Source organism: Pseudophryne corroboree, chromosome 5, assembly GCF_028390025.1.
Source record: "Pseudophryne corroboree isolate aPseCor3 chromosome 5, aPseCor3.hap2, whole genome shotgun sequence".
In the NCBI taxonomy this organism is placed as follows: Eukaryota; Metazoa; Chordata; class Amphibia; order Anura; family Myobatrachidae; genus Pseudophryne; species Pseudophryne corroboree.
Window position 1 is genome coordinate 247,824,286 of NC_086448.1, and position 16,069 is coordinate 247,840,354.

The window sequence follows — 16,069 nt, forward strand, 5'->3', positions numbered from 1 at the left end:
TAGGCTGTGAGGGAACCTGAGGTAAAAAAGTGGACTTCCCAGCTGTTGCTGTGGATACGAGGTCCGAGAGACCGTCCCCAAACAATTCCTCACCCTTATAAGGCAAAACCTCCATGTGCCTTTTAGAATCAGCATCACCTGTCCACTGCCAAGTCCATAATACTCTCCTGGCAGAAATGGACATTACATTAATTCTAGATGCCAGCCGGCAAATGTCCCTCTGTGCATCCCTCATATATAAGACGACGTCTTTAATATGCTCTATGGTTAGCAAAATAGTATCCCTGTCAAGGGAATCAATGTTATCTGACAGGGAATCAGACCAAGCAGCTGCAGCACTACACATCCATGCCGAAGCAATTGCAGGTCTCAGTATAGTACCTGAGTGTGTATATACAGACTTCAGGATAGCCTCCTGCTTTCTATCTGCAGGCTCCTTTAAGGCGGCCGTATCCTGAGACGGCAGTGCCACCTTTTTTGATAAGCGTGTGAGCGCCTTGTCCACCCTGGGGGATGTTTCCCAACGTAGCCTGTCCGTTGGCGGGAAAGGGTACGCCATCAGTAACCTCTTAGAAATCACTAATTTTTTATCTGGGGAACACCACGCTTCTTCACACAATTCATTTAACTCATCAGATGGGGGAAAAGTCACTGGCTGCTTTTTCTCCCCAAACATAATACCCTTTTTAGTGGTAACCGGGTTAATGTCAGAAATGTGCAACACATTTTTCATTGCCGTAATCATGCATCGGATGGCCCTTGTGGACTGTACATTTGTCTCATCCTCGTCTACACTGGAGTCAGACTCCGTGTCGACATCTGTGTCTGCCATCTGAGGTAGCGGGCGTTTTTGAGCCCCTGATGGCCTCTGAGATGCCTGGGCAGGCGCGGGCTGAGATGCCGGCTGTCCCAAAGCTGCGTCATCGAACCTTTTATGCAAGGAGTTGACACTGTCGGTTAATACCTTGCACATATCCATCCACTCTGGTGTCGGCCCCGCAGGGGGCGACATCACACTTATCGGCACCTGCTCCGCCTCCACGTAAGCGTCCTCCTCAAACATGTCGACACAGCCGTACCGACACACCGCACACACACACAGGGAATGCTCTGACTGAGGACAGGACCCCACAAAGTCCTTTGGGGAGACAGAGAGGGAGTATGCCAGCACACACCAGAGCGCTATATAACAGAGGGATTTACACTAACAGAAAGTGAATTTTCCCCCAATAGCTGCTTATATCTCCTTTTGCGCCTAAATTTATGTGCTCCCCCTCTCTTTTTTACCCTTCTCGTAGTGTATACTGCAGGGGAGAGCCTGGGGAGCGTCCTCCCAGCGGAGCTGTGAAGAGAAAATGGCGCTGGCTGTGCTGAGGAAGATAGCCCCGCCCCTTCAGCGGCGGGCTTCTCCCGCTTTTTTAATAATATTTATGGCGGGGGATTAGGCACATATACAGTTTATAACTGTATTATGTGCATTTTGCCAAAAAGGTATACATATTGCAGCCCAGGGCGCCACCCCCCCAGCGCCCTGCACCCACCAGTGACCGGAGCGTGTGGTGTGCTGTGGGAGCAATGGCGCACAGCTGCAGTGCTGTGCGCTACCTTATTGAAGACCGGAGTCTTCAGCCGCCGATGTTCTCCTGGTTCTTCCGTCTTCTAGCTCTGCAAGGGGGACGGCTGCGCGGCTCCGGGAACGGACGATTGAGGTCGGGCCCTGTGTTCGATCCCTCTGGAGCTAATGGTGTCCAGTAGCCTTAGAAGCAGATCTCACTGAAAATAAAAAACCTAACAAATACTTTCTTTTCTAGTAAGCTCAGGAGAGCCCACTAGGTGCATCCAGCTCTGGCCGGGCACAGATTCTAACTGAGGTCTGGAGGAGGGGCATAGAGGGAGGAGCCAGTGCACACCAGATGTAGTACCTAATCTTTCTTTTAAGAGTGCCCAGTCTCCTGCGGAGCCCGTCTATTCCCCATGGTCCTTACGGAGTACCCAGCATCCACTAGGACGTCAGAGAAACAACAGCAAAAAATCCCCCAGCACAGTGCACAATAGGCCATCTACTGTACTAAACTTAGAGAGTGATAAAGTGGAGAGAGATGAACAACCAGCCAGCTCCTGTCATTTTTCAAACATAGGCCCAAATTTAGCAACCCTTGAAGAATAGCACGGTGATAAAGTACCAACCAATCAGCTCCTAACTGTCATTTTTCAAACACTGCATGTGACATGGCACTTAGGAGATGATTGGTTGGTACTTTATCACCGTGCAATTGATCACTCCAAGGCTTGATAAATCTGAGCAGGGCTGTAACTAGGTGTTTCCGGAGGGTGCACAGCACATAGCACTGCAGGGTAGGGGGCGCTGTTGGCTGCACTTGTCAATTATCTGTTTTAATTACTTTCACTTGCAGCTTTCCCCCTTTCTTGAAGCCCAGCATCCTCTGACCACCCCTGTCTCCTACCCTAACCACTTCTATCGCTAATACCTATACAACATTCATGAACTCAACTTGATATTTCTTTGTTATTCAGTCACACAGTCCTTTATTACATTTCAAGATGCTGACATACCTGGGACTCAAACTCATTGCTTGTGGTATTGCAGTCAGACACTCTACTCAATGAGCTACAGTATCTGCCCTTGCATAGTTAGGTAGATAATTCTAAGCTAGAGAATTCTAACTATTTAAAAGCTTACCTTGTACTTTGTAAAAATATGATCAGCATTGCGACTGAGCAGATCTATGTAGTATGTGGCTGCACACTACACAGATCTGCTCAATTGCAATGCTGATTATTTTTTTACATAGTACCAGTAGCTTCGTATAGTGTTCATAGTTTTTATGCAGGATCAAATAGCTCAATGAGTAGGGTGTTTGATTAGAATTCAACAGGTTATGGGTTTGAATCCTGGATATGGCAGTATATTGAAATGTGTTATTTAATAAAGGGTATTGTAACTAAGTAACAACGAGCTTTCAAGTATAAAGTGGATTTGTGTCCAAATCCATTATCTTGTAGTGGTCTATAAATGTGTGTTCAATATGTGTGTGTGGGAAGCCCCTTCCCCACGAGGTATGCGCCTTATGTCCCTGTTAAAAAAATAAAAGGGGGGGTGCCAATTTTCTCTCTGGCACAGGTCACCAAAAAGTCTAGTTACGGCTCTGGATCTGGGCCACAGTATGTAACATTGCAGTTAAGAGCTAATTGAGTGGTACTTTATCTCTCTCCACTCTTCAAGGCTTAATACATCTCCACATAATCTGGCCCTGGATAGAAAGATTATAAATAGACAGATATCAATGGTAAAATGTATGCAGTATGCTGGTCATGTGACTTGTTCACATCATAAACAGGCTTTGTGATGTCACTTAGCTTTGGTAGAGTCACTGCCTTGTAGAGAACTGTATCTGCTGATATGACATCTCACAATGTAAGGTATATTTATTTTAACCTACTACAAGTATTATATGAATGTGATGTTTGATGAAGAGATAGATTCTTAGATTGGCAGAAAGACATACAGGAGACGTCTCAGTAGAATAGACGCCTCCTGCATGTTTCTGTGATTCCAACATCGCAAGCTTTCATGGTGATCCACGCAGATGGCCTGCTGAGTAAGCGCCCGCTGCTAAAGCTGGCCTACGGAAGGGAGGGATTGTGAGGCCAAGACTTATGACTCTTTCCGCCCCGAAAACGGGGTTAACACACCCACGGTTCTGGGAATGCAGGCCTCCCCAAACCCTCAACGCCGCTGCCTGAAAATTAGGTAGAGGGAAAGTGAAGGTGAGATCACAAGGCCTGTACTGCGCGTGCGGGAACCTTGTGCAGAATCTTAAGATTTGAAGGAGGGTGTATTTTATTTCACCCTTCTGCCTCCAATTTTCTAATGTCTCTAATAGTTCTAGGCAGGATGTATTCTTTACTGCCCTTGCTAAGGGCAGTATCCTATTACAGGTGATAAAACATCAGGTGTGGAAAAGTCTGCTTTTCGCACTTTTTTCGATATTTCACCAATGTTTTTTTTTTTTTTACAGGCTATCCAATTAGGATGGCCTGTAAAAAACAGCTTTATTTCCGACAACACACAGGTTCAGTGAAACCTGTATGTTTTCGTGAGAAACAGCCCGGTTTTCACCTGAAACCGGGGCTGTTTCCGGGGATTTGGTTTCGCCTCCCGAGGCAGGTGAAACAAAATCCCCAATAACCGTGGTGACCTGCAGTTTCCCATGCCTGTCCCTGCAGCAGCAGGCTGCGACTGCCAGGAGGACCCGCGGCCCGGAAGCCGGCACTCAGTGCTGGGACCCCCGGCAGGGAAGCCGGGGCAGTGCTTCCCCTGCCCCCGGCAGCAGTCAAATGATGGGGGAGCGGCTTAACGGGGCTAATAGGATAGCCCTGGGTGATATCATTACCCGCGGTAATGTACCGCGGGTAATTAGATATCCCTCTAAATGGTTTTTCTCTTACGTCCTAGAGGATGCTGGGGACTCCGTAAGGACCATGGGGTATAGACGGGCTCCGCAGGAGATAGGGCACCTAAAAAGAACTTTGACTATGGGTGTGCACTGGCTCCTCCCTCTATGCCCCTCCTCCAGACCTCAGTTAGATCTTGTGCCCAGAGGAGAAAGGGTACAATGCAGAGAGCTCTCCAGAGTTTTCTGTTTTAAAGAATTTTGTTAGGTTTTTTATTTTCAGGGAGTCCTGTTGGCAACAGGCTCCCTGCATCGTGGGACCGAGGAGAGAGAAGCAGAGCTGGCTTGTCAAGTTGGGCACTGTTTCTAAGGATACTGGACACCATTAGCTCCAGAGGGAGTCGGAACACAGGTCTCACCTGGGGTTCGTCCCGGAGCCGCGCCGCCGTCCTCCTCACAGATGCCGAAGATAGAAGCCAGGTGAGTATGAGAAGGCAAGAAGACATCAGGCGGCAGAAGACATCAGATCTTCATGAGGTAAGCGCGCAGCGGTAAGCTGCGCGCCATTGCTCCCAGTACACACACACAAGCAGGCAGTGAAGGGTGCAGGGCGCAGGGGGGGCGCCCTGGGCAGCAATATTCCTCATTTTGTGGCAATATAAGCAGGATTAGGCTGTGGCACAGTAAATCCACAAATCCCCCGCCATTTTTTATATAAGTTTACTGGGACCGAAGCCCGCCGTCGGGTGGGCGGGGCTTGATCCTCAGCACTAACCAGCGCAATTTTCTCCACAGAAACTGCATGAGGAGACGCAGTGAGTGGGAATTAAGGCTATATATATATAAAAAGCGCTATCTGGTATATATATTCCAGTGTTTTTAAGCGCTGGTGTGTGCTGGCATACTCTCTCTCTGTCTCTCCTAAGGGCCTGGTTGGGGTTTTGTCCCCTTATAGGTTAATCCCTGGGTGTGTGGGGTGTCGGTACGTGTGTGTCGACATGTCTGAGGCGGAAAGGCTTCTCCAAGGAGGCGGTGGAGCAAATGAGTGGTGTGTCCCCGTCGGTTGTGCCGACTCCGGATTGGATGGACATGTGGCATATGTTGAATGCAAGTGTGGCATCTTTACATAAAAGGCTTGATAAGGCTGAATTAGGGGGGACATCAGGGGGTCAATCCTCGGATTGGACCGACTCACAGGGCCCGTCGGGGTCTCAAAAGCGTCCCTTAACACAAGACACTACTACCGACACGGATTCTGACTCCAGTGTCGACTACGACGAAGTAAAATTGCACCCGAGGGTGAATAAAACCATTCAGTGTATGATTGTGGCAATAAGGGATGTGTTACATATTGAGGATGAACCCTTGGTCCCCGACACAAGGGTACACATGTTTAAGGAAAAGAAACAGATTATTAATTTTCCCACATCTCATGAATTAAATGATTTCTTTGGAAAAGCTTGGGAGACTCCGGAAAAGAGACCGCAGATCCCCAAAAGAATTTATATGGCATACCCCTTCCCTAAGCAGGACAGGGAGATTTGGGAATCATCCCCCACTGTGGACAAGGCCCTGACGCGCTTGTCCAAGAAAGTGGCGCTACCGTCTCCTGACACAGCGGCCCTTAAGGACCCTGCAGATCGCAGGCAAGAAACTACCTTAAAGTGTATTTATTCTCATACGGGGGCTGTGCTAAGACCAACAATTGCGTCGGCATGGGTGTGTATCGCAATTGCAGCTTGGACAGATGAGCTGACCGATCAATTTGATAATATGGATAAGGATACTATATTCTTAACTCTAGCCCATATAAAAGACGCAGTCTTATTTATGAGGGACGCTCAAAGGGACATTGAATTGCTGGCTTCTAGGGCCAAAGCCATGTCTATCTCAGCGAGAAGATCCTTATGGACTCGCCAATGGACGGGTGATGCGGATTCCAAAAAACATATGGAAGTACTACCCTATAAGGGTGATGTATTGTTTGGGGATGGGCTGACGGACCTGGTTTCCACAGCTACAGCAGGTAAATCACATTTTTTACCATATATTCCCCAACAGCAAAAGAAAGTAACACCCTATCAGATGCAGTCCTTTCGGTCGCACAAGTCCAAAAGAGGTCGGGGATCCTCTTTCCTCGTCAGAGGTAAGGGCAGAGGCAAAAGAGCACCTGCTTCGGCCGGTGCCCAGGAACAAAAGTCCTCCCCGGCTGCTCCAAAACCACAGCATGACGCTGGGGCTCCCCTGAGGGAGTCAGTACCGGTGGGGGCACGTCTTCGACTTTTCAGTCAGGCCTGGGTCAGATCAGACCTGAATCCCTGGGTGTTGGAAATAGTTTCCCAGGGGTACAAACTGGAATTCGACTAGGTGCCCCCGCGCCGATTTTTCAATTCTGCCCTACCACCTTCCACATCGGAAAGGGATGTAGTGTTAGCTGCAATTCAAACGCTGTGTATACAGCAAGTGATAATCAAGGTTCCCCTGCACCAGCAGGGAAGAGGTTACTACTCAACCCTATTTGTGGTCCCGAAACCGGACTGTTCGGTCAGACCTATTTTGAATCTGAAATCCCTAAACCTGTACATAAAAAGATTCAAATTCAAAATGGAATCACTCAGAGCGATAATAGCCAACATGGAGGAGGGGGAGTTTATGGTGTCTCTGGACATAAAGGATGCGTACCTTCATGTCCCCATATATGCCCCCCATCAGGAATACCTGAGATTCGCTGTACAGGATTGTCATTACCAATTTCAGACGTTGCCGTTTGGACTTTCCAGGGCCCCGAGGATTTTCACCAAGATAATGGCGGAAATGATGGTGGTCCTGCGCAAGCATGGAGTCACAATTATCCCATACTTGGACGATCTCCTGATAAAAGCGAGATCAAGGGAGAAATTGCTGAGCAGTGTGGCACTCTCTCTGAGAGTGCTACAGCAACATGGTTGGATTCTAAATCTACCGAAGTCACAGTTGATTCCGATAACTCGACTACCGTTCCTAGGTATGATACTGGATACGGAACAAATGAAGGTCTTCCTCCCAATAGAGAAAGCCCAGGACATTCAGAACATGGTCAGAGACCTGCTAAAACCGAAAATGTTGTCAGTTCACCAATGCACTCGAGTTCTGGGAAAAATGGTGGCGGCCTACGAGGCCATTCCCTTCGGAAGGTTCCATGCAAGGACTTTTCAATGGGACCTTCTGGACAAGTGGTCCGGGTCCCATCTGCACTTACATCTGAAAATAACTCTGTCCCCAGGGGCCAGAGTGTCTCTCCTGTGGTGGTTGCAAAGTGCTCACCTGCTGGAGGGTCGCCGGTTCGGAATTCAGGACTGGATCCTGGTTACCACGGACGCGAGCCTCCGAGGATGGGGAGCGGTCACACAGGGAAAAAAATTTCAGGGACTTTGGTCAGACCAGGAGTCCTGTCTACACATCAATGTGTTGGAACTCAGGGCCATTTACAACAGCCTTCGACAAGCGGAGAGTCTTCTTCGAAACCTACCGGTTCTGATTCAATCAGACAATTTCACAGCAGTGGCTCATGTGAACCGCCAAGGCGGGACAAGAAGCAGAGTCGCGATGGCGGAAGCCACCAGGATTCTTCGCTGGGCGGAAAATCATGTAAGCGCTCTGTCGGCTGTCTTCATTCCGGGAGTGGACAACTGGGAAGCAGACTTCCTCAGCAGACACGATCTCCAGCCAGGAGAGTGGGGACTTCATCAAGAAGTCTTTACAGACATAACACGTCTTTGGGGAACTCCTCAAATAGACATGATGGCGTCACGCCTCAACAAAAAGCTTCGGAGGTATTGTGCCAGGTCTCGGGAACCTCGGGCAGTGGCAGTAGACACTCTGATAACACCGTGGGTGTTCAAATCGGTCTACGTGTTTCCTCCTCTTCCTCTCATCACGAAAGTGTTGAGGATCATAAGGCAAAGAAGAGTACAGACGATACTCGTTGTCCCAGACTGGCCTCGAAGGGCCTGGTACTTAGATCTACAAGAGATGCTCACAGGAGATCCCTGGCCTCTTCCTTTGAGGGAAGACCTGCTGCAACAGGGGCCCTGTGTATTTCAGGACTTACCGCGGTTACGTTTGACGGCAGGCGGTTGAACGCCGAATCCTAGCGAAAAAGGGGATTCCGGAAAAGGTCATCCCTACTAAGGGGACGGTTAAGCATTATCACCGTATCTGGCGAAAGTATGTGTCTTGGTGTGAGACCAAGAATGCACCTACGGAAGATTTTCATCTGGGTCGTTTTCTCCACTTCCTACAAACAGGAGTGGATATGGGCCTGAAATTAGGCTCTGTTAAGGTTCAGATTTCGGCCCTCTCGATTTTCTTTCAGAAGGAATTGGCTTCTCTTCCAGAAGTCCAGACGTTTGTAAAGGGAGTGCTACACACCCAGCCTCCTTTTGTGCCTCCAGTGGCACCGTGGGACCTCAACGTGGTGTTGCAGTTCCTAAAATCACACTGGTTTGAACCACTTAACAAGGTTTAGTTGAAATTTCTTACTTGGAAGGTGGTCATGTTGTTGGCCTTGGCATCAGCAAGGCGAGTATCAGAATTGGCGGCTTTGTCACACAAAAGCCCCTACTTGATTTTTCATGTGGATCGTACTGAATTGAGGATACGTCCGCAATTTTTGCCTAAGGTGGTTTCTTCATTCCATGTGAATCAACCTATTGTGGTGCCTGTGGCTACAAGTGACCTGGAGGATTCCAGATCCCTGGACGTAGTCAGGGCCTTAAAGATTTATGTAGCCAGGACGGCTAGAATTAGGAAAACAGAGGCTCTGTTTGTCCTGTATGCGGCCAATAAGATTGGCGCACCTGCTTCGAAGCAGACTATTGCTCGCTGGATCTGTAATACGATTCAGCAGGCTCACTCTACGGCTGGATTGCCGGTACCAAATTCGGTTAAGACCCATTCCACTAGGAAGGTGGGCTCTTCTTGGGTGGCTGCCCGAGGCGTCTCGGCATTACAACTTTGCCGAGCGGCGACTTGGTCGGGGTCAAACACTTTTGCTAAATTCTACAAGTTTGATACCCTGGCTGATGAGGACCTAGCGTTTGCTCAGTCGGTGCTGCAGAGTCATACGCACTCTCCCGCCCGATTGTATGCTTTGGTATAAACCCCATGGTCCTTACGGAGTCCCCAGCATCCTCTAGGACGTAAGAGAAAATAAGATTTTAAACCTACCGGTAAATCTATTTCTCCTAGTCCGTAGAGGATGCTGGGCGCCCGTCCCAGTGCGGAAACTCTGCAAGACTTGTATATAGTTGTTGCTTACATAAGGGTTATGTTACAGTTGAAATCGGTCTTGGACCGTTACTGTTGTTGTTCATACGGTTAACTGGTTATGTATGATCAGGTTACATGGTATGATTGGTGTGGGCTGGTATGAATCTTGCCCTTGGATTTCTAAATCCTGCCTTGTATTGTCCATCTCCTCTGGGCACAGTTCTCTAACTGAGGTCTGGAGGAGGGGCATAGAGGGAGGAGCCAGTGCACACCCATAGTCAAAGTTTTTTTTAGGTGCCCTAGCTCCTGCGGAGCCCGTCTATACCCCATGGTCCTTACGGAGTCCCCAGCATCCTCTACGGACTAGGAGAAATAGATTTACCGGTAGGTTTAAAATCTTATTTTTTTGTAAACTGCGTTTGTCAAAGCCTATTTCCTGATCACAGGAGCACAGATAAAATATTAATCTTGTTTGGAAATACCACATTTTATGTAGTTTAACTTACTTTGTGATGTTAAATTGATACAGTATAATGAGGAGTATTGTATCTACATATTAAAGTTTATTTAAATGTTTGGTTTTTATTTCTCCTTATTTTGATATTTTAGATGTTAAAGTTCATTATGTGGAATACAGTACATATGAATCATTGAACATGGTTTAAATCTGTCATATATTTATAGCAGTAGAATGAGAGGACATTAAAGGTAAGGTAGATTTGCTGTTTATACTAGCACTTGGTCCTATATAATGTTTTTTTTATATATATCTCGTTGACCTTCTTACATAATCCCATTATGAAGGCCAATGAGGATGAATCTTACGTCCATACACTCTACTGGTGACACTTTAGTATTGGGACTCCTCTAAGTGCTGGCTACTGTTGCGCATTATGTTTATTATTCCGAACTGTGGATCTGGAATACCACAAGACCCCTTGTGTTCTAAGAGCCTGGACTCCAAGTGCACTTGTGAAGGTTTGGTGGAACATACAAATCTATACAGAGAAGTGTAAACTGATTTTTATTCATGTACACAGATGGGTACTGTACGTGTAAAGCACAGCATGCAACCTTATCCCTGTGGTATTTCTTACACAGAATAGCAGTATTGTCTGCCCAATTTTTATCTTTTTAGCATTTTTTATTTCCCCCTATAACCTAATTAAACATGATCTTACATTCCCTTAATTTCACTTCCTGGGGGTACCAACAGGAACCAAAGTCCCATACTTGTTTATATCAGTAAATAGATAAATGCATTTTAAGCAACTTTCACTGTATGTACACATGCACTTTCTACACATACTCTGAGAGCTATTTTGTATTAAAATAATTAATTTATTTTTATACATAGGTATTCACCACTTCATTTTTCAAACTTGAATGTTTTCCATCATTGTTATTATTCTACTCATGGCTTTGTTAAATTGGCATTTTGATAATTTTTTTATCTTAACCAGCTTTTATTATTCTGACTATACAGGACTGCCAAAAACTGATATTTTATATCATACTTCTTATAATCATATTATTATGCAAGTGTTCTAGAGTCATGTGACCAGATGGTAACTAGGAAACAACTAATTGTCCTATCCTGTTTTGAATATAGTCTGAGTCTGTTTTACAGTCAACATTATTGATTTATAATACGTTTTCAAGTGTCTCTATTTCCTTAGTATAAATGGTAGTTTTGATTCATATCAGTCTGGATGTCTTTTGTTGATTTAATCAATTTATTAAATTGCCCTTGGTCAAACTGGAAAATATGTTAGTTGAAGAAAATATGTTGTGGAGGAAGTAGAGTGCTTGGATGTTTTTTCAGATTTTTTTTTTGTGCTGACAGAACATTAGGTGACTTTTATAAATGTTCTGTAAGAAATTGAGTCCATTGTTTCCTTTGATATACAAAAGAGAGTTATTTTTTTCAAGGTTTGGTGCCTGCAGCATTTGATATAGTATCTTTTGATGCATAATCCATTAAAAGTTCCAAAGAAACTGGTGATAATTTAATGCAACAGTTAAATTATTTGTGTGTATTGAAATGTTTCTTTCATTTTTGAAGCCAACTTTGTAATTAAAGTGCATTGGTCTCTACGCAGACATCCATTCTGTAGGCTAAAGCTGGATACCTGGCCGTGATGTGTACCCAGCCAATATCACGGGACCCTGCTTTTGCATACACACTTGACGATGCAAGGGGATGTGTGTGTGTGGAGGGGGGGGCACTGAGCATCGGGGGATGCCATACTGCATTCGACAGCATGGCGATGCTAGCGATATCTTCTGGTTGGCGTTGCAGCATGGCCGACCGGAAGATATTACTATTGACAACGGAAGCATGCATATTGGGCATACATACTGAACGATCCAGCCAATATGTTGTTCCGATTCTTCCAACGAGATCATTCTAGTGTGTACCCAGCTTTAACCAATGTTCTGCAACAAGTCAGAACACACATTCGTTCAACATAAATGATACAAAATATATTTGTAGGTACATTAGCTTCTATTACTTGTGTCTTTATAATTGTGCATTCCTCTAATAAAAACCCAAGTGATTTCATATTAATGGATATCTCACAGATCTATCTGACTCAGCACACACATCTCACAATTAGATCTGCTTATCCCAGCATGCACTTCTCACAGTCACAGCTACTGTACCTGTCCCATCATAAACATCGCCTAATCACGTGTCTAAAGGCCAATACATACTAGAATTTTTTTTCCATGGATCTGAGCGATAATGACGGGTTTGAACAGTCTATCGTTCAAATCGTCTAGTGTACACAACGAACGATGAACAATGCGTGCACCGGCGCTCGTTTGAAGAAGATTGTCAGTCTTCCTTGCATGCAGCCTAATCCTTTCAATCCTGGCAGAGCAGATATTTTGTCTTTCAGATCGTTAGTAAAATCGCTCATTGTGTACACTCAATATCATTTGTTCATCTTTTACACCTTTTAAGTTTCTAGTGTGTATGGGCCTTTACCCAGAAGGCACAGCTCACAATCAGATCTGTCTGTCTTTGGCTAGTAATATCCCATCATCAAAATCAGTATTTTTTTTTTAATGAAGTACAGATGCATCTTCATACATCTAGCCTCAATAAGCCACACAGCGTGAGATGGCTGGCGCGAGTGAGCTGCCAGGTCCCGTGCAACTCTGATAGTGCCGGACAGGTTTTTTTTTTTTTTTTTTTGCTGAAAATGCATCTTAGTCACAAGCTGATGCAACTAGGATGCTCCAGGAGACTATATATGGCACTTGTATATCTGTGTGTGACTGAGTCTCTGAATCTGTATACAAAGTGCTACAATGTAGCAGCCAGTTTTTTTTCCCAATACAAGTTCTGTTCTGCTCCATATACAGACTCAGTCACACATAATATGCAAGTGTCACATATCAAATTAATCAGCACAGTCTCCTGGTCATAGTTGTGTCGTTTTGCGGATACAGCGCATTATCGGCAAACAGGGTACCCAAAGCTATAGGAGTCTCACAGAACCTAGTGCGCCTAGAAGGGCTGTTTGGCATGACTGCAGCAATGATATATGAGCACACATTTGTACCCTCAAAAACGATATTATGTTTTTTTTCAAAAGACTGAGGAAAATAGCATTAGCATGCTTATTCCTGGGGAATATATCTATCCAAAATGGCATAATGTGAGTAACGGGCACTACTGTGTGGCATAATGTGAATAAAGGGTACTACTTTGTGAAATAATGTGAATAAGGGGTGCTACTGTGTGGCATAATGAGAACAAGAGGCACTACTTACTGTGTGTGGCATAATGTGAATAAGGGCCACAATTGGTGGCATAATATGAATAAGGATCATTACTGTGTGACAATGAGACTAAGGTGCACTACTGTGTGGCATCATTTGAATTGGGGGCATTATAGTACAATACATTACAATGTAGCATTGATAATATTAATGTTATATTACCAATTTATATATAACTATGTACATCCTAATGCCCAAAATTTTGCCCTTCAAAATTAAAATGTGTCCTCCTCACTGGTCAGCACCATGCCCAAAAAAATCATAGAATTAGCACTATAAAACCAACATCATATAAAGTGTTCAGAGCTTTAAAGGACTTAGCTGAAAAATTATATTAAGTCAAGTTCTTAACCCATTACTTGTTCCCTTAAAAAAAAAAAAAAAAAGATTTCGTTTTTCCATAACTGTAAAACTTGCTTTATTTTTACATTTAAAAAATGTAACATTTACCTTTGTATGATTTCAGGTTATTAATTGAACTTGAATTGCTTAGATTTTAATAAAAGCTGGAAAAATTAAGCGTTTTGTCTGGTTGTACACCACTACTACCAGATCTTTACTGTAAAGTTGTAAACCCTTTTGTTGTATCTTTAAATATTTACATGTTGCACTGGTACCTGTTACTTCAGCAGGAGCTTGAATATTAATTATCCATATTCAGTGCCAAAAAGGATTACTATTTCATTTCATTAGAAAATATATATATATTCAGTAGCTAAAAACGAGTTTTATGGTAAGAACTTACCCTTGTTAAAACTCTTTCTGCGAGGTACACTGGGCTCCACAAGGAATGGACAATGGGGTGTAGAGTAGGATCTTGATCTGAGGCACCAACAGGCTCAAAGCTTTGACTGTTCCCAGAATGCATAGCGCCACCTCCTATATCACCCCGCCTCCCTGCACAGGATCTCAGTTTTTAGTTAACCAGTCCAATGCAGTATCAGGAAAAGAGACGACAACGGTTAGTAGCCACAACACCGCATTCCCACGACAGGAGACGTGTCAGCGGCTAATGCCATACCAACCCAAAAAAGCTAAGTGCGTCAGGGTGGGCGCCTTGTGGAGCCCAGTGTACCTCACAGAAAGAGTTTTAACAAGGGTAAGTTCTTACCATAAAACTCGTTTTCTGCTGCGGGGTACACTGGGCTCCACAAGGAATGGACAATGGGAATGTCCTAAAGCAGTTCCTTATGGGAGTGGACCCACTGTAGCGGGCACAAGAACCCGGCATCCAAAGGAAGCATCCTGGGAAGCGGCAGTATCGAAGGCATAGAACCTTATGAACGTGTTCACAGAGGACCACGTAGCCACCTTGCACAATTGTTCAAGGGTCGCACCACGTTGGGCCGCCCAAGAAGTTCCAACAGACCAAGTAGAATGGGCCTTAATGTGATCAGGAGCAGAGAGCCCAGCCTTCACATAAGCATGTGCAATCACCATTCTAATCCATCTGGCCAGAGTTTGCTTGTGAGCAGGCCAGCCACGTTTCTGAAACCCAAACACAACAAAAAGAGAATCAGATTTCCTAATAGGAGCAGTTCTCTTCACTTAGATACGGAGAGCCCGTACCACATCCAAAGACCGCTCTTTGGGAGACAGATCAGGAGAAACAAGTGCCGGAACTACAATCTCCTGACTAAGGTGGAACGAAGAAACCACCTTAGGTAGATAGCCGGGACGAGTCCTTAGAACCGCCCGGTCACGGTGAAATATCAGATATGGGGAACTACAGGACAAGGCACCCAAAATCCGACACTCTTCTAGCTGAAGCAATAGCCAGCAGAAACACCACCTTAAGGGAAAGCCACTTAAGGTCAGCTGAACCAAGAGGTTCAAACGGAGACTCTTGTAACGCCTCCAAAACCACCTACAAGTCCCAAGGAGCTACAGGCGGTTCATAGGGAGGTTGGATACGCAACACGCCCTGAGTAAAGGTATGCACATCAGGTAAGGTCGCAATTTTTCTCTGAAACCACACCGACAAGGCAGATATTTGAACATTGAGGGAGGCCAGACGCAGGCCTAAGTCCAGGCCCTGCTGAAGAAAAGCCAACAACTTGGCTATACTAAACTTGGAAGCGTCATAATTGTTAGATGCGCACCAAACAAAGTAAGAATGCCAGACCCTATAGTAAATCCGAGCCGAAGCCGGTATCCGGGCCCGCAACATAGTTTGAATGACCGCCTCAGAAAACCCTTTAGCCCTTAAGACGGAAGCTTCAAGAGCCACGCCGTCAAAGACAGGCGGGCTAGGTCCTGGTAGACAAAGGGGCCCTGAACGAGGAGGTCTGGCCGTTGTGGAAGTAGAATTGGACGCTCTGACGATAGGCCTTGCAGGTCTGAGAACCAGTGTCGTCTGGGCCACGCTGGAGCTATGAGAAGCAGAATTCCTTTTTCTTGCTTGAACTTCCGAATTACCCTGGGCAGGAGTGACACCGGAGGGAACACGTACGGCAGCCGAAACCTCCACGGTTCCGCCAGCTTGTCCTTGCTCCGAAGACCGGAACCTTGTGATTGTGTCGAGACGCCATCAGATCTACGTCTGGCCCCACCTTTCCACTAGGAGTTGAAACACATCTGGATGGAGGTCCCACTCGCCGGCATGCACG

At 45.6% G+C, this 16,069-nt stretch overlaps 1 protein-coding gene across 7 annotated transcripts in view; it reads left to right on the plus strand.

Annotated features, from left to right (window-relative positions):
- Nucleotides 1-16,069, plus strand: part of RARB (retinoic acid receptor beta) — a 1,402,065-nt gene that overhangs the window by 429,490 nt on the left and 956,506 nt on the right. Inside the window, exon 4 of one of the 7 annotated variants that reach the window (XM_063922231.1) lies at nucleotides 10,275-10,373. The exons of the other annotated variants lie outside the window; for them this stretch is intronic. The gene's annotated coding sequence lies outside the window, so the exon portion shown is untranslated. The remainder of the gene's footprint in view (nucleotides 1-10,274; nucleotides 10,374-16,069) is intronic. 7 annotated transcript variants of the gene reach the window in all.